General features: G+C 41.3%; 1 protein-coding gene across 1 annotated transcript in view; it reads left to right on the top strand.

The window, feature by feature from the left end:
* DMD (dystrophin) overlaps positions 1 to 21240 on the top strand; it is a 2214077-nt gene that overhangs the window by 153078 nt on the left and 2039759 nt on the right. Inside the window, exon 2 of the mRNA XM_088454197.1 lies at positions 9453 to 9545. The gene's annotated coding sequence lies outside the window, so the exon portion shown is untranslated. The remainder of the gene's footprint in view (positions 1 to 9452; positions 9546 to 21240) is intronic.

Here is a 21240-nt window from a genome sequence, read left to right as displayed (position 1 = left end):
TAGAAAATATAGTATGTATTTGCTTATGTAAAGGCAGATAATACTTATTAGTTCTTTTGGCACAATGAATGTTAACCACTTTTCTGCAGAGTGTCACGTCTGGCAAATGGTGGTCCTCTGTACTAGGCTCAGTGACCGGATGTCTAGGGTGAGCAGGGGACTGGAGTCAGGTTGGAAGAATATAGGGCCTCCTCATATGCCTCTCTCAGGTGTTGGTGAGACCTAGTCCGAGGCATGGAGTTTAGTCCATCTGATGGTTATCACCAGTGACCCCTCTAAGCGAGATGTGGGTATTCGCTGCACCAGATGAACAGATCACGGCCCCGGGGTAGGTACCTGAGAGAAGTGAGGAAACTAAAGTCCTAATAACAAATGTAGGAATACTGTATAGGTCACTAAGAGTTGTGGCAGAAATGTTCCAGAGAAGATCTGAGAAGAGATACTGCAGAAGTGATGGGGAAAGCATTGGTGAATCAGAAGCTGACTGTGTACTGGAACCACTACCAGTTGAAGTGGACTCTGATTAGCGATGAGGATAGCACTGGTGAATCAGACGCTGACTTTGTACTGGAACCACTGCTAGCTGAAGTGGATGCTGATAAGCGATGGGGATAGCTGGTGAATCAGACGCTGATTAGAAAACTGAGCCTTGCTTCTGTTGATGCAAATGCTGGTTAGTGCTGGGAGACAGCTCCGATGGAAGAGACGTTAGGATGGTACTGAGTACCACTACTGGGGATCCAGACACTGGAAAACAAATAGATACGGAGTGCACTCTAGAAACAGTAAGGAGCCTATGAAGCAGCAACAGCTAGTAGTGACTAGTGAAGCGAAGTTGTACAGGCAATTCCTGGTTCCACGAGACTTCCTGAAATACCCTAAGGTAGTTGGTCATAGGCCAAGGATCTCAGCTGACCGAGCCCTGGACACCCATTGGAGGAAACTGAACAGGTGATATCAACCAACATGGCGGCGCTCATGCTCGCACCACGGAGAATAGGACACAGATGTATCCAGCGGTCGATACTGGGCCACATCTTGACACAGAGGATGAGTGAGGCTTATCCTCATATATGCATCTACAGTCAGATGCCAGACCCCTACACAGTGGTGGGTATATACATTGTTCCCCCCCAATCTAGCTGACTGCTGAGGAATCCCTGCTGCCACTGCTAGATCCAGAAGTGCTGGTAGCACTGTTATAAGAAAAAAAAATAAAATGGCGGGGAGAGGGAGTTCAAGGCCCTATCTCCCATGCTAAAATCTAATCAACAGATATTAACCCACTGCACTACAGAAAAATAATAGTCTAGGCATGGAGGAAGATCTCCCCCAAACTGGCTACCAATAATTATCGCATAGGCAAACGCAGGGGGGGTTTCCATCTGCCTGGAAACCCCCCTCCCCAGCACACACCATGACCACAATAGAAATAGTAATATAATAGAATGTTACTAGTGCTGCATGTTCTTCTCAGTATCACAAATGAAATGAATAGCACCATCTGTGGATATTTAAAAATGTGTCAGCCAGTAATAAATATACCTGTGCACCAACTAGGAGATGTGGAAAACATGCACTGTTAGGGGTGCACTGCTATAGACCATCTATAGGGTTAATTATTAATACTGTATAATAATACACTATCCAGTACATAAGGAGACCAATATGTACATATATGTCCAGGGCAGTGCTAAGTTCTTCTGCTGCTCCCCCCAGACACCCAGACTCCCAGACTTTCTCCCATACTCAGAAATGGTGCCCACATCTGAAAAAAAACCATTCAGCTCGGTCAGGATGGTCCTACTGCCGCATCTAATGGCTTACTGTGATTGCTGGTTCTGTAAATGCTGGAACTATGACACACACAATACACTTTGTATGTAACATATTAGAGCTGGATAAGTGCTAATTCTGCCTTCTTCATGGACTGGCCACACTCGCTCTAAAGTCAAGCATTTGGAAACCCCCCCTCTAGAAATCCAGCATTTGCCACTGTATCGGGCACCCATTTTAGTTCTTATTGTAGACAATTATACCCCACACTACAGAAAACACATGTTTTCTGTATATGGGCACCCATATATGTAATCTTGGAGAACGCTCATTAAAATTATGTGGCCCTCTAGTGGCTAATGTTTAGGGATCACCAGACAATAGTACAGAAAATGGACGTATTCCATATATTGATGGTATATCATGCCCAAAATTACATCTGTAGAAGTAGGGGGCATCACATAAGATAGAGGGGAGTAGACATGAGTACAGATGCAGTGAAATTTTGTGCAAATGTCATTTTGTGGCAGGACAGGCTTACATTTACTAGCATTTTTTGCAGGCGGTTATTTCATAAAGCGTAATTGGATCTGTTTTTCCATTTTTATTTCTTGTCGTCATCTTCTGTGAAACGATATCTCTTCAAAGAGCTCATTGATCTCTACACGAGCATTCACTCCTGTATCAAGTAAAAACAGAACAGAATAAATTGATATAAAGACACCCTTGTGCACAATCCCTTTAGACATATCTATCTATTCATCTATCTACATACTTCTCTATCTATATAAATAAATATATATTTATATGGAGAGAGCTACACACAGCACGAGTGGCACCTAAAATCTCATGATTAAATCAGCCCAATTGAATTTGACATTTCAAAACACTATATTTGGGCTTTTTGTGCATAATACCCAGGTTTTTGTGCTATTTTCTGAAGTTTTCTGTCCAGAGGATTACCTTCTGTGACCATAGGCTTTGGCGTGTCCATTATAACAAATGTGTCCTAATATACTGTGGCTTCAGTCCGGCCAAACAACCCCTCTTGGCGCACCAAGTCCCTGGCGGCTCAGCCACGCAAGTATCTTTTTCCCTCAAAATGTGCATTTTATTTACACATATAAAACAACTGGAAGTGACAAAAACTACTTTGATAGATTGCACTGATCATTTTGATGTGCGACATTTGTACATGTGTGCCAATGAGTCTGAGTCTGTATACAAAGTGCTATAATGTAGTAGCTGTGGCTTTTCTCACACCGTGGGCTCGATTCAGACTCGCTCGCTAGATGCGTTTGCTCGCTCAATGCGTATGCAAATTCGGTAAGCGAACGCACGGCAAGGCATTAGCACGCCCACTATGTCTTGGCGAGCGATCACTTTGTGTATGCAGATGCCCACCAGCCTGTCTTAAGATGCCCACTTGTGCACGTCATCTCCAGGAAGTGTATGCAACCATCGGTACTATCGGACCAATACGCAGCACTTGTGGTTGACCATACCCTACAGCAAGCACCGCGAGCACTTCAGTGTAATATTCAACCAAGTGACGTGTATTATGACACTGTCTCTTAATTATTCACACCTCTGAAACGGCGTTGAGACGCTCAGACACACCTGCGTTCGCACCTCCACTCCCCTGTTTTTAATGGCCAGCCCCTGTCATCACCAAGAAACAGCTTCTCCTGTCACTCATTCAGCCAGGCTGTCTATGTGTGGTGAGCGAACATTTCCCGATCGCTCTGACTGGCTCGCGAAATCGCACTGCGATGCATGCGCAGAATGCAAAAATCTTCTGGCTGTGAGTGAACACTTTCTAGCAAGCGGATCTGAATTGGGCCCAAAGTTCCATAGTGCTACATCTGCGACTTTGTACATGTTTAAAATGAATTCCTGTTTGGTTAAAGTCGCAGCCCAGCGCCAGAAGCACACTGTGAGTGGTATTTTGCAGCGTTTGCATTGCGAATATGATGCAAAATTGGAAGAAAAAGATGGTAAGCTGTACTTATCGGAGTGGCTCACACCATATGGCGTATTGAGGCTACGTGTATGAGGACACATCTATAGTCATGGTACATAAGCAGCATTCTGCAAACATCAGGGATTTCTGAATGTGTGATGCTTTTGCCACCTATGGTGAAAGGGTGAGGTTTAGGGGAAAGAGGGAAGAACAGTGGGAGAGAGAGGAATATTTTATAATGGTGCAGGGTTTGCGGTGCATATGGGCCCTTAGGCCCAGGGGGGACCTGCACCGCACAGTATACTTACTTTACCCGTGGTGCCATATTTCCAGTGTCCTCTTTGGGAAGATGGTGCTGCATAGCGAAAGCAAAGACTCTACACTATGCCAGAGCATTTCTCTTGTGTGCGCCTGCGCCATGTTCCTGAATATTACTGGGAAGATTGCGCCTTTGGGAAAGAGGACTTGTTTGCCGAAAAAAGGTAAGATGCAGTGCTTGGGGGAGAGTTGCTGCTCAGAGGAGGAAGTCCACTGCACACGGGCAAGTACGCCTCTGGTGGGAGATGGGTGGAACAGGCTGGAAAAAGTAGGGGAAGAGAAAGGAAAAAGATCTCTGCATAATAGCTAACGACTGGTACAAAATTCTAGAGTAATATATAACTTGAATAAAACACTATACACAATTCCTAATACATTACTGCAAAAAGCATGGTGAGCCAAAGTCTCAATGCAGATGTAACATTATCCTAGTTTGTTGCACCATCTCCTTTAGAAGAAAATGATTTGTAGTAATCGCTGTTCACCTTTTACATATTTACTCTACAAAATAAGAAATGCGCTTCCTTTGACACTGCATTGCACATGAAACACTGTCATGGTATTAAGTTAAAAGGGCACATCAAATCATTTCCTGCAAATTATTATCTTTACAATATTTGAGATAATTCTGCTAAATATTTTAATTCTAAGCCATTAATTTTAAATACATATTTTATAACTTGGTTATCATGGAACTCTAGATGTGCTTGTTTTCAAGGTATCCTCAGGTATAATTAGTACCACCTGTAGATTGAGATATTTTCAGTATCCCGAAATGCGGGGTGCTGGCGCTTAGTATACCAGCGTCGGAATCCCGACACCTGTCAGAATCCCTGAGACTGCATCCCAACCGCCGGCATCCCGAAGGTAAGTAGCGGGCTTAGGGGGAGGGTTAGGGTTAGGCAATAGGGGGATGATTAGGGTTAGGTATTAAGAAAGGAGGGTTAGGTTTAGGGTGCGAGGAAGGGGAGGTTAGGCATAAAGGGGGAGGGGGTTAGGGTTAAGCTCCAGGGAGGAAGGGTTAGGAGTAGGGTTTTGGGGTTAGGTTAGGATACTCACATCTCCGCGTCGGGATTGTAACTTAGTCAGGATTCCGGCGCTCCGGATTCTCCCCTGTAGATCTATTTGTAGATAATTAACACACCTGTTCTCTAATTAGATGATCTGGAAGCCCATACATCTGAGATGGATTGCAACAGTTCCCCATTCTGCTGACTTTGTGGTCAGTGAATCGGCGAGTTAGGGATTTTTTACATGTTGAATTACCCCAATCTGCCAACTGATCATCGATGACCACTGATCCGCAGATTGGATCACGGATCGGGTCGGATTAATAGAATGGGGTATTAGGGCTGTACATGTATAGACTGCATTAGGGTTCCCTGGGTCTGTGTTTGAGAAACACTGCTCTGGAAGTCCTATGAATATAATGTCCTTGCATTGTAACCTCAAGCATTTGAAATTGAAGAACCTTGAAACTATTTAAGGGACAGCTGTATCAACTGCAAAATAAAACTAAATTGTTCACTCTTGTCGCCTAAATAATTTGTCAAAGTGTTATGATTATTTTTACTGCTGGGAACTTAACTGTAAGATAAAGAGCCAAACGGGAAATATTATACAAAGTTTTAAAAGTGAGAACTGTACATTAAACCCAGGCTTAAGAGCATTCAGTAATATAATAGGGCTACTATAAAATAGATAGCTGTCTTCATTTCTGGCAAAAATTGTTGTATTGTTATTCTCTTATGGTAACATAAGATTGTAGAACATGACCTAAATACATGGAGATCTAAAGGTTAGGTCAGTTTAATGAGATTATACTATGGGACAAATGTTTTGGGATTTACCTTGTCTACTATGTAAGCATGCTAAATGTCAGTTAACATCAGTTGGTGTGAAATTGTCTCTGGTTTTACTTTAACTTGCCATTACCGCATGCTGCATTAGAACCTATTGCCATTTTATTCACGGATTATGTACATATAAATTCATAACATTCTGCTGTGCTGTGCTAGGAATTCCCAGAAAACAATGGGGATGCATTGTGTTATTTTGAAGTAAATATATCCATCTTTAAAAGAAAAAACAAAACATCTACAGGATGATCTCTATATATCAGATTATTAGGAATATGTCAGTAAGAAATAAAGGGGCCTGTTTAACATTAAGGGGTAGATTTGTATCCCTAAGACAAGGCATCATCCGGTAAATTTTTCATTCAAATAGAGGTAATTGTGGTGAATAATACTTTCCAGTTTGAGAAATAGTGGTTAGAGGTGGACTAGTTGAATGACATGCTGTGCAATGTAATTGTTAATGGAATTCTTCATTTGTCCACATTCTAAAACAAAATTTTAACCAAATATATGTCAACCAGTGCAGCCCCCTGCCCCCCAGTAAATCTCCCCCCCCTCCCCTGTTAAACAATGATTCTTCTGGCAGTGGCATACTATTAGAAGTGCTACTGCTAATCACAGCCAGACAGGTAGTCATAGTGGGAGGTGCTTCTCCAACTGGGACTGCCAATCCGAACTGTGAATAGCAGAGAGAGCACTTCCAATGGAAAGCCAATCCTCTGCATTTCTGTCTGCCCTACCTGGCTTCTAGGGACTGCAGCTGGTCCAGTCCCTAGAAGTAAGCATTTGTGCACATGCAGGGGTAGATCTAGGGGTCCATTCACCCCAGCAAAGTAAGGGACTGCCCCCCGTGTCACTCCAGGCTCCCCGTGTCACTCCAGCCCACCTCCTGTGTCCATCCTGGCCCACTTTGTGTGACTCCAGGCTACCCTGTGACACTCCAGCCCACTCCCCCATATTAATCCTGGCCCACCCTGTCACTCCAGGCTCCCCTTGTTAGCCTCCTGTGTCTCTTCAGGCCCTCCTTTTGTTATGCCAGGCCCCCATGTGTGTCCCCAATCCCCCCTGTGTATATCCAGGTTTCCCATGTTCCTCTCCTGGTCCCCTGTGTCTCTCTAGTCTCTCACATCCCTCTGGCTCCATCCAAGTCCAGACACTTACCTTATTCTCTTTTGGCTTTCTGTCTTCATGCCGGGCAGCAGCTCTTCTCTTTCTCAGCGATGCAACACTGCATGACGTCATGTTGTCACGTGTGCTGCTTTAACAAAAAAATCTTAATGTACTGACCACCTGTGTTGGGTGGGGGCCTGTGAATCAGCCCAGTGGAGAAGAGAAGACTGCCCTGGCCATGATCGGCACACCCGAGCGGCACCCCCCCTTGCCCTAGATGTAGATGCGCCCCTGTGCGCATATGCCTGTCACGGGCCCTGCCAGATGCAATGTGCATGTGCTATACACCTGGCAGGCACCAAAGAGAACAGGTGCCAGACTAAAGCACAAGGGCTTATCCCCCCCAGACATAAAAAGTTAGGAGCTACCACTGATTTCAACACCGTTTTAAACAAAAAAATATATACTAAGTAACTTAAAACAGTATAGGAGATTGGAAATCCAATGCCAATGCATTCACCTCTAGGTGCCATCCCGAAAGGGCCACCTGATGACAAGGCTGCCATTAACGGAGTACAGGAGGTACACATGTAAGGGGCCAGATGAGGGGGCCTAGGACCCTTATTGCAGTGCCATTGATCACTGCTGTGAACAGACTGTCTGCCAATGAATAAGCAGTAGTCTGTGGTCAAGATCATCAGCACCAGCAAAGATTAATTGAGAAAAAAGGGGGCTTGTGGCTCAGCTCCCCTTTCTTAAGGATTTTCCTCCTCAAATGGACAAGGTGTGCATGTGCAGTGGCGTAACACCTAACCTCCAGAATGTGTGTCCCTGTCCCCTCCTCCGTTGGCTTCCTCTGCATTGGTGGGACCTTTACTCTGCACTACACAGCCTGGGCAGAAGAAGACAATGTGACTTCAGTAATCTTTCACTCTGTCTCCAGTTCTGTCCCTGCACCAGTGACGTGCGGTGATGTCAGTGGCTGGGGAGGCACACATGTATAAAAACACAGTTTTTATATCAAAACTCTGGAGCATGACAGGGCATATGTTAGGGGATGCTCTGCCTACCATGCTACCCTGACTGCACATCCCTGCCCTGCCCTGTCTCTTTTGGATATGGACTTGTGATAACTCCTCTTCCTACCTGTGTCCCCATCTGTATCTCTGCCCTCTTTCCCATGTGTGCCTCTGCACCTCTCCCAGTGAATGGAGGGGGAGGGGAAAGTCTCTAACCTCTGTCTCGTCTTCAGGTGATGGGAATGTTATTTAAGCCTCTTGTGGAGAAATACACAATTTTTCTGGTGTAATTGGTAACATTTGAAATAGAACACTGCCTTACACAATATTTCATGTCAGGGTTTTTTATTTTATTTCATGTACAGTATATCTTTTAATCACTGTTTTCGATATAATGTAATGTAAGATGTGTGATTTAGAGTAGTCACATTGCTGTATGTATTTTATATTTTTCTGAAAATGAATGACTGTATTCTACTTTAATGATCGTAAAATGCTGTGCTATGTTTAGAAGTATTTTCATGAGTGTGTAAATATATATATATATATATATATATATATATATATATAATAGAGATGTGCAGGCTCTGATTAGTTTGTATTTTCCCGCAAAATGCAGATTTTTCCAGCCAAACACATCCTCTTTCATGGACTTTTGCCCATTATGTTTGTCCATGAAAGATGACATTTTGCCTCATCATGAAACTTGAAATCTGGTGGGAGAAATCTGAAATTGGCGGGAAAATCTGAGCTAATGCACATCTCTAATAATATATATATATATATATATATATTTATATATATATATATATATATATATAAATATATATATATATGTAAATTTATTCAAATACAGGTTGAGTCTCCCATATCCAATTTGGATATTGGAATATTCCGTATTTTGGATATTTGTATACCATATTGAAAAGACTTAGGAATAGTGCACAAATCTAAACACAGAATGCATTTATGATTCATATGCACCTTATACACATAGCCTAAATGTATTTGTATGCAATACTTTCAATAATTTTGTGGCTCAAACAAAGTTTGTGTACATACATGAAATTCATTTATGTTTCATATATACCTTCTACATACAGCCTATAAGTCATTTTATACTTTATTTTTAATCATTTTGTGCCTTAAACAAAGTTTGTGTACCATACATTGAACCATCACAAATCAAAGATTTCACTATCTCAGTCATGCTAAAAATATTCCGTATTTCGGAATATTTGGATATGGGAGACTCAACCTGTATTGTAAAAGAAAAAGTGATAAGAAGTATTTGTTAATGATCCCCAATAATTTTAATATAATTATTTTTTCTTGGTTATGGAATTGTTTTGGTACTAAATTAATAACACCTAACTTTAAAATGTTGACTATGGTTCTATTTTTCAGTTTGGGAAACATCCAATTGAAGATCTCTTCACTGACCTTCAAGATGGAAGAAGACTTTTGGATCTACTTGAAGGTCTCACTGGTCAAAAGCTGGCAAGTGGATTTGTCTAGTTGTCCTGTTCCAGTCAATGCCAATTGCAGGTTCAGTTAGTGGGTGTGATTCAATTGTTGTGTGGGCAGCGATAATTAATGGGCACCCAGTGTTGCAATTCAACTATTCTGGGTGCCCATTAATTATTGCAGTCTTCACACCCTATTAGACATGTTTTAGCCATGTAAAACAACTAAACCCATCTAAAGTTCTGGTTAGGGTGCCCTAACCATGGCTTTACCACACACTTTTGCTTGCACCCTCCTGAAGGTGCGAATAAAAATGCTGTCGCCGGCAGCTATAGCGCTCAGATGATGCAGCAAATGAATTGCTCCATTGACTGCCTTAAAAATAGCCTCCATGTAAACAATTGAATTGCCCCGTTTTTTTTTCATCTTCATATGTTTCAAGGTGGATATGCCTAAAATATAACAGAAATATTTACTATGTTAGGCCTTTAATAAAAGAAACAGATGACTGTTCAAGGAAAGAGTTAAATTATGCATTAAATAGGCTTGGATGGTGATTTTGTATGAAAAAAGTTAATTTGTCTTTTCTTAGGCAGTTAGAAGAACAATTTATACAGTAGTCAGAAGGTAATCAGGAGCTATTAGCTGTTTTTTTTGGCAGAGGTCTTATGCACAGATAAAGATCAGTCACCACTTCTACGGACAGTGAGTTATGGTTTCATCTTTCAGATAAATACAATATATACTGTAAAGTCCTTAAATGCAATCAATTACAATAGAGTGTGTATAACTAATAGAGAAAATATTTTTCTCTATTTCAAACCATATAAATGTTTACTAAAATGTATTAGTATAAAATAATAGAATATCATAAAATGAACTTGTCCTTTTAAGTCTTGAATTCCCTACTTTGAAGCCTGTTAACTACATATACCGTAAAATTTAACTAAGTGAGATAAATAATATTTACCACTGATCCAGCAGTAACCAGCTGTAATTAATCAGTAATTGTCTACAAATTATTTTAATTCAATATATAAAAGCTAAATGATACTCAACTTTAAGCAATATGTAAATACTGTAATTAGAAAATGTGTATTGTCTTTTTGTACAAACTAAAGAGCTCAGCTATAAACAAATAGTCTGCTTTTTTTTGGTCTATACAGTTCATCCAGCAATGAAGCATTTGGTGACTTTGTTTTAATTAAAAAAAAAATTAGCTGAATGCAAATTTCACAATAAGAAAGGTAATAAGAGGAAGCCTAGTATTTGCAGAATGGCAATTATAGAACATGGATGCTCAGTTTGTAAACACATTTACAGATTGCCAATAGCAAATATTTAATAAAAAGCCTCCAGTGCTAATGACACAATTAACTTTGTAACACACATTTTTAAATATTGTCAACGTACCATCCCAGTAACATGAAAACTAAGTGCAGACTGGAGAAAATATCCACAAGGTTGGAGTTTCTTATCAGCTGTTAAAATGCAGTACTCCTCTACAATGAAAATAAATTCCAGACCTCACACTCAAATGTAAATGACAGGAAAGGTAAAATAATAAATAAAATAAATCTGCATGCTAAAGCGATCTTTGTGTTTCTTCTGGCCTTAAGAGAAATCTGTGAATTCTAATTCTATTCAGCAAGTATGCATGCTGTTGACTAATTTTTAATTCTGGCTATTTTGGGAATAAATATGCTTAGTGAATGCCTTAAGCATTATGCAATCAGCCTGCCATTGTCCCAACTTTCAGCAGTCCTATCATTGAAGAACACTTGCTCTGAAGCACAATGTCGGCATTGGTTTAAGGGCAAAGTGTTCCTGAACAATTGTATTCTTGTGAATTTAAATTCTAGGCACAAGTGTTTCTTGGCTTCTGCAAAATAAATAGACACATACAAAAGTCAATAAAATCACAATTTTAATTTACATTGACTTAATTATGCTAAGTGTTTTTTTTCTCATTCTGTAAACCCCTGTTAGACACTAAAATGGGACAGTAAAATGGTTCCAAAATGGAGTCTGGGCCACCATCAATAGTTTTAGACTTGGAGGAAAAAGTAATTCATGTAACAATAATATGCATAATATACCTTTATTAAGCGCTAAGTAAATACATTTAAATGAGTGATATGTGCATTCCCATCTCTCCAACACCCCTTTCCATTGGCACACACAGGATTCCTCAGATTATTCATATTTTATGTATACTTTTATAAATGTACATATTTATGCATGGTAAAGAAATCAGTGACTTGCGTTAGACAGACAATGCAATTCTTTGTGCATTGCTACAGATAGCAGTTATGTGCAGTTTCATATTTTTTCTGCCCATGGGCTCCTGCAATCAGGTGCATAATATGGGTAGATCATGTGCTCCAGAAACTGGAATCAATGAGGAGCATCATAAAGTGGGAAGAAGCAATCTGGGTGAATGGCACTTTAGAAAGTAAAACATCCTGGAAACATATTCTAGTGGTATTTTTTTCTTCTTTTACCTCCTTACAGCTCCCTTAAGCATTGTGGAGCTGTTATGTCACTTCAGTAGAGAGATGAATGGTTCGGATTTGGTTCGAGCCAAGTTCAGATCTCGGAATGGACAAAACATAATTTTTCACAGACATCTTGGCACTGATTTTCATGAAGATGATGTTTTGCCTCGTTCTGGGGTCCGCACTTGTGAGAAAGATCCGAACCAGAACCAAACCACTCAATTCTACTTTAGTGATGCCTAAGGTAACCAGAAAGGGCTAAAGAAATAACAAAAGACACCTCTGGGGTGTCTTGTATTTCTGTGTTGATGGAAGAGCCAGTGGAGAGGTGGGTGGGAAAAACTGGAAGGGAAGAGAATACTGAGAGGAATGTGAAGAATTGAAGCATGATGGTAAAAAGGTGAGGAGGGGTTGTCTGAATGTGCCTATGCTGATCTGTTTTTATTTAAAAAATAGCTTAGTACAGGCTAAATTGCATAAAACATAAATATAAAACTAAACAGTGGCAATGATAGTAAAGCCAAAGCTGCAAGGCCAATTTCAATAGCTGAGAACATTCTATACTAAGCAATGAAAAGCACATCTCAAAATAATATATAATGCAATTTTAAAGTAAGTTTTTTTTCCATGCCATACTAGTGCCCTGCATTTATTGTAAAAGCTTTGAACTGTACATGGGGTCTGTGTGATTTTGATGTACTGGACTGCATTCAATTCACCAAATGAAATGTTGCTTAGTGCCTCACAAATACACAAAAAGCTCATAATGTACGCATTTTCGAGGGGTTTTGTGTGTATATAAGGTTGAGATTCATAATGTCAACATGACAGTGTAGACATGGTCAAAATGTGGAGTTGTAAGCAATGTACACATTATGTTGACCCTCATCTTGTGGACCCTACTGAAATGTCGACATGATAGAATGTTGACAAACCATTCCTGGTGGTCTAGTGGTGACATACTTGCTCCAGGCAGCATCTCCAGCTGTGTCTTCCTGGTCCCAGTGGTCACCTGTGAGGCAGTTCTGGCACAGACTACTGATGGAGCAGCAGTTCTGGTGAGTATTCTCCCCCTAACACTAATCTCTGCTCCAAACCCTTCCCCTAGTGCCTAACTCTCTCTTACACCCCCATCCCTATAGCCTAAGCCTAACTACCCCCAAGTGTCTAATCTAAAGTCAACATTCTGAGGATTTCAACAATTTGCCTGTTTATATTTTAACAAGGTCAACAGACACGTTGTGGTGTCGACATTGTGAACTCATGACTACATCACAAGGCCAACATTCATAATGCCAACATAAGAATGTTGACATGGTCGAAATGTCGACATTCAGCATATCAACATGGTTTAACATGTCGACATTTACAATGTTGATATTCAACATATGGACACTGCTAAAATGTCAACATTTTAGAATGTTAACAAACCATCCCTGGTGGAAGTGACTTACCTGCTCCCGGGCGAAGCTCCATCCTTACATTCTGGGTCCCAGTAGTCACATGTGGAGCAGCTCTGGTGCAAACCACTGACAGAGCAGCAGTTCCAGTTAATATTCTTCCCCTTTAATTCCTTACTCTCCCCCTAGTGCAGGGGTGGCTGACAAAGTCAGAGGCAAAGAGCTAACAAATACATGTAGCTAAGCTAAAGAGTCGACGGAGCTGTCACAAGGCCATGCCCCATTTTTGTGCACTTGCTTTTGGTATGACATTTGCAGGAGCATGTCCTATTTGTGTCCCTTATGCAGTGCCTCTTTTGTAGTGCCGCCTGTATTTGTGCCCTGTACGCAGTGCACCCTGTATTTGTTCCCCTTATGCAGTACCCCCTGTATTGTTGCCCCTTATGCAGTACCCCCTGTAGTTTTGGCCCTAATGCAGTGCCCCCTGTACTGTGGCCCTTATGTAGTACCCCCTGTATTTGTGCCCCTTATGCAGTGCCCCTTGTATTTGTGCTCCCTAAAGTAGTGCCCCTTAAGCAGTGACCCCTGTATTTGTGCCCCCTAAAGTAGTGCCCCTTAAGCAGTGCCCCCAACCAGTGCCAGATTAAGGCCCAAATGGGCCTGGAGCTGAAATTTATGAAGGGCCTATTGTATTCTGCCGCAGGGGTGTGATCAGTGTCACAGGGGTGTGACTAATGATGTGGGGGGCGTGATGAGTGTTGGGGAGTGGTCTGTACAGGGGGTGTGACTAGCACCATGATGGGCATAGTTAGCGACTACCTTCCACCACCCCAATGACTCTCTCCTCTTCACATATATATTAGTGACCCCCCCTCCCCCCCACAGACACGTATTTTAGAAGGCCAATAGTACTCACCTATCGCATCACCTTTGTGCAGGCACAGGTGTAGGTATTGCTCCCTGTATACACTACCTTACCCACCACCCACTGAAATACCTTTCGCCCATCAATCAATGCTGTATATCGAATTCATACCATTCATAGAGACCATCTCTCAAACACTGAAGTACCCATCATTCACTATCGCTCATTGATTTCATATTTCACTATCTTTAATTCCTCTCACCACCACTCCCTGACCCTAATGCTAACACACTGATATACCCCTCACTCACATCATGCCCTGACCACATAACAGACACACAACTACCCCTCACTCACCATAATGCCCTGACCACATAACAGACACACAAATGCCCCTCACTCACATCATGCCCTGACCACATAAAAGACACACAAATACCCCTCACTCACATCATGCCCAGACCACATAACAGACACACAAATGCCCCTCACTCACATCATGCCCTGACCACATAACACACACACAAATACCCTCTCACTCACATCATGCCCTGACCACATAACAGACACACAAATACCCCTCACTCACCATAATGCCCTGACCACATAACAGACACACAAATGCCCCTCACTCACATCATGCCCTGACCACATAACAGGCACACATACCCCTCACTCACCATCATGCCCAGACCACATAACAGACACACAAATGCCCCTCACTCACATCATGCCCTGACCACATAACATGCATACATACTCCTCACTCACATCATGCCTAGACCACATAACAGACACACAAATACCCTCAATCACCATCATACCCTGACTACATAACAGACACACAAATACCCCTGACTCACATCATGCCCTGACCACATAACAGACACAAATATAATTTTCAAAATCTGACATAAAAAGAAAAACACCAAATTAAATTTATAACACTTTAATTTCTTAAATTAAATTGTCCTACCTCTCAATTGGCCTGTTGTTATTCACTCCTCCTCCCGCTGGCTGCATTAGCAGAAGCTTCTATGGATGTCTTTCTGTCACTGGCCTGGGACACAGGGGTATCCCGTTTTAAAAGGGGGTTCACAAAATACAAAAGAAATAATGGCACAATTACAGTATATAAATAAATATACAGGTAAATAGAATATATATTATGCTTGTAATAATAATGTTAGTGTAAATGCTATCTAAATATATTAACCTCAAAAATTCTCATGGACAAGGTAAATGGGGTAAAGTAATAAAAAGTAACTGACAATTATCTATTCTGACGAAGCCCATTTACCTTCTCGGCTTTATATATTCAGATAGACAGCCTTTATTCTAATATTACTATTGCAGTCATAATATCCATTTTATTTAGATTATTCTTTCCATCTTATATTTTTTCTTTGTGTTATCCTCCATCCTTTGATATGTCTGATTGTACCTCTCTTGGTCTGTATGTCCTGTATTGTTTACCCCCTCACCCCATAGCTATATGTTCTGTCTGGACCAAAATTGCAATAGATAGCACCTATCCTTGTGTATCAATGCCTATTTCCCTGTGTCCATAATGATGGACACAGAGGAGGAGGAAGGGGGACACAACACAGAACATACAGTTGAGGGGGTCATCTGTATGTTCTGTGTTGTGCCCCCCTTCCTCTTCCTCTGTGTCCATCATTATTTACTCTAAGCCTCCTCTGTGTCCGTTATTATGTTCTCTCCGGCTCCTCTGTGTCCATTATTATGTCCTCTCCTCTGTATATATTATTATGTCCTCACTTATGTCCATTATTATGTCCCCCCCGCATCCATTATTATGTCCTCCCACCCTTTGTCCATTATTATGTGTCCCCCTTTGTCCATGATTATGTCCTCCCTGTGTCCATTATTATGTCCTGCCCCTCTGTGTCCATTATTATGTCCCCCTCCCTCTGTGTCCATTATTATGTCCCATGTGTCCATTATTATGCCCCCCCCGTGTCCATTATTAAGCCTCACCTCGGTGTCCATTATTATATTTCCCCGAGTCCATTATTATGCCCCCCCTAATGTGTCCATTATTATATTCCCCCAAGTTCATTATTATGCCCCCTCTCTGTGTCCATTATTACCCCCTCAATGTCTATTATTATGTCCCCCCGTGTTCTTTATTATGCTCCCTCTCTGTGTCCATTATTATGTCCCCCCGTGTTCTTTATTATGCCCCATCTTTGTGTCCATTATTACCCCCCTTTTATGTCCATTATTATGCCCCCTCTGTGTCCTTAAGTATATGCCATCCCCCTCTGTATCCATTTTTATATCCCGCTGTGTGCATTATTATGCCCCCCCTCTTTGTCTATTATCATGTACCATCAGTTGTGCATCATTATGTCCTCACCCCTCTGTGTCCATTAGTATGTGCCATCCCCCTCTGTGTCCATTACTATGCTCCCCACCCTGTGTCCATTATTATGCTTCCCCTCTGTGTCTATTGTTATGTCCCCCCCTTGTGTGCATCATTATGTCCTCTTCCCTCTGTGTCCATTAGTATGTGTCACTGCCATCACCCTCTGTGTCCATTACTATGCCCCCTCTCAGTGTCCATTATAGTGTTCTCCCCTTCCCACTGTCTGCACACGTTTCCCCCTTCACGTAGTTCACTTACCTTCTCTATTGTCTGTTCCTCTGCCTCGGCTCCGGTCTTCCCCCCACTGTCACTGACAGGAAGGTCAGGTCACGAGCTGTCGGCGTCAGGTGTGTCTCCTCCTTAGTCCACAATGAGAGCCCGGCGCAGGCCGCGTGGTAGCATCTATGTGACATCACGCGGCTTGATATCACATGGTGTGGAGGAGGAGCTGAGATACCCTACGCGGCGCAGGAAGGGCTTGTGAAGTGAAGCCTTCCACTGCGCCGCTCAGGCAGCCAAGACTCCTTCTCCCGGGTGGGCGGGATTGGGAGGGGTGTGTGGACTGGAGGTGGTGGTTGGGGGTGCGGTTTGAAAGAACAAGCAGCCGTCCGAGGTCCTCCCCTAACAGGAAAAAAATTGTTCCTGTCTGCAGCGGATCCTCCTTGGTGGTGTGGGCCTATTTTCATGGGAGGGCCTGGAGCTGTAGCTCCACCCGCCCCATTGTTAATCCGGCCCTGCCCCCAACCCAGTACTTACCTGACCACACTGGCTCTGGCTCCCGCTCTGTCTCCTGCTGATGCTGTCTGTGACTGGATCTAACTAAATCCAGCAGGTGCGCAAGGTAGGCTCCTCACATACCGGGTGATGACATGATGTCACTTTCGCAATGCATCGCTGGGAACATTGGCCATTGAAGCGATCAGAGGCTTCTTTAGTCTGTTATCGCTTCAGAGACCAGCGTTCCCAGGCCCAGTGGGGGGGAGCCGCATCTAAGAAACAAAAGAGCTGCATACGGCTCGAGAGCAGCATGTTGGCCACCCCTGCCCTGGCGCCTAACCCGAGCCCTCCCAGTCCACAGCCTAGCCCTAATGGCAACATTATGAGAATGTCAGGATTTCCCATTTCAGATGTTGATATTGTGACCATGTCGACATTTTGAGTATATTTACATGTTCCCTGTTGACATTTCAAGAATGCTGACACCATTACTTTGGAGGAACGTATGCATGCTTACAGCAGGACTCAAATCTTAATAATCTTCCCCCATTTCACCCTGCATTCGTGGAGTGCATTTAAAAACAATTTTTATTATAAGGATTTATAAATATGCACAGCACAAATAACTAGCAAGTTATATGTCAATATAGTGTTAACATTGTATTGGTCTACTCCTAATGAATCATCATTTTTAATTAAATGTTAATTAAGAGGAAACAGAAGATATAGATATAGTAAGTAAGATAACCTTGTACCACTGTAAGAGTTACAGAGAAAAGTAGCAGCACTCTTCCATGTGCCTTTTGCCATGTAACTTCATCTGTGGCCAGGGAGCATTGCTAGTCCATGTATAATGCCCATTATACTAAACATCGTATTTACATTTTAATTGAATAAAAATTCTCAAAACAACACTTCACTTTATTAAATATTATAAATATTGTCTTGATCTGTGGCTGGGTTTCAGTATATCAGTAAGACATTCTAGGGCTGAGTGAGGATTTGAAGGATGGACCTTACTGAATGTTTATTATTTATACTAATGGTCATTGCGTTTACACAGAGTGCTGTGTATGGGAACATTTTTAAATAATTTGGTGCATGGTACTGAGGTGTCAGACTGGTCTGTGGTGTTCCAGTGATAGACTCTCTGGTCACAAAGCTTTACAAATGGCTATGCTGATGTTACAGTCAATGTTGGTTTATCCAAATGTTTCACAAATTTGGATAAATTCATAAACCTCTAAAATTCTGTAGAATTTCAAAATCAGCCTGATCACCGCTCATCTCAAAGTTTGTGTTAAAGCTTAAGATATACAATTTTGTGTACCCCTGGAAATTGCATTACAAATGATATTTATAAATAAGTGACCGGTTTTTGTGTTTTATTTAGATAGCATAGGGTTACATTAACACATTTAGCTTTATGTTCAAATGTTTATCAATATATATATATAAAATCTGCACTATAATATGGGGTGCAGCTAAAATTCTTACGTAATAATCACCCACCACAATAAATGGTACATAAACAAAAAAATTAACAAGCGCTCTAATGTCAGGGTAATAAAAAGCAACAATACTAATATTAAAGCCATAGAGTTAAAGCAGTCTATTCTAGATTGTCCAATACATATCTTTTCTCCAGAGGGTCTGTCACCTCAAAGATATAGTGCTTTCATGTGTAGATAGTTACAAATACAGAGAACAAATTTTCATTCTTACTCACATCATATATTATTGTAGTTCAGCTTGGATGGTCCTCCACTATTTCCAATCAAATGTGATATACAGATGTGTCCACATACATCTAGCCTCCTTGCTAGATGTATGTGTACACGTATATCATGCGTTCCAGCTTAGCCCTCTACTTACTTTGGCACTACAAATGCCATAAATGCCTTCACAAATGTCTGGATTTTAGTAAAAAAAATTAGTAAAAAAATTTTTCACTCAGAAGAGGGGGCTTCTTTGGTCTTTTGCCTAGATATGACAATGTTCTTCGTATCACTAGCATGAGGTGCTGCCACTGTAGGCTGATTTACTTCAACACACACAACATAATCCTTCTGCATTTCATAAACTTGTTCTTGTCCAACACATTCACCATCATCATCCTCATCATCCTCATAATCCTCCTCATCCTCATTAGTGTTAGATATGCAATTATTCCCCTCATCCTATTGCACAGTTACAATGTTAGACATAGCATCCTCAATTTATATGTCTAAACCATCTTCCTCATTACTTTTACTACTAATCCTCACATTTGCAGACGGTTTAGAAATGGCAGATGGAAGCTTCTCTAGAATTACAGTGTCAGAATCAGAAATGTTAGACTGAAACATAGAACTTTTGAACACCTTTAGACTAGGGATGTGCAGGCTCGGTTTTACTCGGATTTACTCGGTTCTTATCGCCACTTTACCGCAAATTCGGATTTATTATATTGTCTATCCAAAACACATGATACGCGATAGCCAATAAAATGCCGTTTAAAGATCCGAGTCAATCCGAGTAAAACCGAACCCGCTCACCCCTACTTTAGACTCTTCGCAGGACTCTGTGAAGTTTGTGAACACACAATTTGTTATTCAGTCTTTAGGGCTGGATTAAATTACTGTAGCTGTGGTAATAAATTGCTGGCTGATGCAGTGACCCAGGATATTTAATTGTAACCCATAATAAGCCCACAGGCTGCACTTAACGTGGCTTTCTGTTGAACCCTAAGGGAGGCTTGAACAGATATCCACAGTAAGTGTCCTAAGGAATGGGAAAGTAGGGAGCAGGAAACCTAATAAGACAATAGTGTGTGGTAGGGACAAAGTAAAAAATGGTGAGGGTGAAGGCAGGGGAGAATCAATGATCATAAAAGTAACCATGGCGCCTAGTGAGAACCTGTGTTGGGTATACACTTAGATGCTCCAGCTGCCACCTAGCAAAAATTGGAGATTGCCAGACTCCACACAAGAAATAACTAAGCCAGAAAAGTATTTGCAGTGGCGCTTAGAGCATTATAAATTGCATATGAACAACATATACATTATAAATAGATTTATTAAAATACTAGACAAATAAACTATAAGCTCCCGGGAGTATAGGTCAAATATAATTCACGTATTAATCAATAAAATTTCTAGAGCATATAGACTATAATCTTGTTAGTTGTGAAAGCAATACACTTAGGTACTAGACACAATGTTTCTTAAATAGTAAAAGAAATACAGTTTAAAATTGCAATCTCAAATGGTAACTTGATATTCGGTCCTTCTTATGTAGCAAACAAAATTAGTTACAATAAGTCACCAACATTTGTGATGTAGATAAAGTCACAGTTCAGCTGGAGTATTTATCTACATGTTGATTTGATATATACAGCTGGATAGATTTGTAGGAGAAAATCCTTTAGTACTCTCTAAAATAATGTCTTTCTTTCTAAGCTCCAGTCTTCGGTAATTAGTGGCAGTTCCAGCGTTAGTCTGCTGGTGACAATGCACAATGCCGGGCCATGAATGGTGGACAAGGGGAGCCAATTGTGAATGGTCACTCCGAGTGTAACCACTGGTTTCCCACGTGAGTCTGGGCCACGCTGGACCTCCACAAACAGGATCTCCATTCAGCTGTGTTAGTAACGTTCCAGCAGGATTTGGTTGCAGATTACAGATATAATAGACAAATTCAGAAAATAGGCAGATTCAGACATATAGATATAATCATTAGAAAAATAAACGGATAATAATACTATTACCCTTTTCTTTATAGAATTGGCTAGCCTTCACTTGTCTGATTACATCTTCAGCAATCTTATTATATGCTAACTCTCACTTATATGTTTATGAAATCAACACTCATAGGC

The sequence above is a fragment of the Taudactylus pleione genome, unplaced genomic scaffold (assembly GCF_031769625.1).
Source record: "Taudactylus pleione unplaced genomic scaffold, aTauple2 ptg000609l, whole genome shotgun sequence".
Lineage (NCBI taxonomy): Eukaryota > Metazoa > Chordata > Amphibia > Anura > Myobatrachidae > Taudactylus > Taudactylus pleione.
Note: the sequence above shows the minus strand (reverse complement) of the source record. Positions and strands in the feature narration are given on the sequence as shown.